The sequence below is a fragment of the Alligator sinensis genome, unplaced genomic scaffold (assembly GCF_000455745.1).
Source record: "Alligator sinensis unplaced genomic scaffold, ASM45574v1 scaffold349_1, whole genome shotgun sequence".
NCBI lineage: Eukaryota > Metazoa > Chordata > Crocodylia > Alligatoridae > Alligator > Alligator sinensis.
This window is the reverse complement of record NW_005841856.1, coordinates 4,205,908-4,206,925: the sequence shown is the minus strand read 5'-3', so window position 1 is coordinate 4,206,925 and position 1,018 is coordinate 4,205,908.

Below are 1,018 nucleotides of genomic sequence, written 5' to 3'. Positions count from 1 at the left end.
GGGAAAGAAGAGAGTAAAAATAAAAGTATAAAAAAGGCAAGCCCATCACAGAAATACTACAACTGTTTTCCTTTCATAAGATGTCTTCTTTTTTTTTCAGCCCTGAAGTAGGTAGGATCATCTAATTCACAGTTTAAATGCATTTGGAATTTCCTAAGGTGGGTTCTCCTGGCCCTTATTCCCTCAGCACCATACTTTGCCAGTCATCACATGACTGGCAAAAAGGTGAAAATGAAGGAAGGGATGATGTGCAATCGAGCTTAAATCTCACCACATGCTTGTTTATGGGTCCAATGATCTTGATAGAAAAAAGGTGTGCTGAAAGGCAACGAAGGGGTTAACACTATAGAGTAGGTCTCCCTACCTGTCACTACAGGGGGTGGCCACCTTCAGGTTATAAAAGCACTGACTTCTGTTGCAATAGGTTTTTCTCTGTCTTACTTAAGACCACTTATGCTGTAATACAGTGATAGGTGCTGAACTTGTTTAGGGCTATCAAGTCTATTTATTATGCCAGTTCAGTGCTTTATGCAATTCATTTTCTTTTAGAACTAAACTATACTAGACTGTTTAGTATTAGTAATGGGTTTTCTATTTCTAGGAGCTATTTCTGAGGGTATTCATTATCTCAGTAGTACCCCAAACAATGCAGTAATGTCCATGGACTGCAGGAAGTGGAAGCTTCTGCCATATTGCAGTAGAATATAGATGAGGGAGAGCTCCCCTGGAAGAAATCAGACACATATTTATTTAGGCTGCCGGACACAGATTAAGACCAATAGCTTTCTAACACCCAGAATAAGCATCACAGCCTGCGGTGTCATGTCACTGAGTAGGGGAACATAAATTCTGTCCTGGACTAGACAGCCATGATGTAGACTGCTGAATATACTTTCTCAAATCTGCTAAGTGGCAGTTCCTGGAGGTGATTAGCTAAGCTGCTCTTTCTTAGCTGTAGCACCTGTGCTGGTTCCCAGTACCTGCATGGTTTGTGAAGACTGCCAGCTCCTTCAAATAG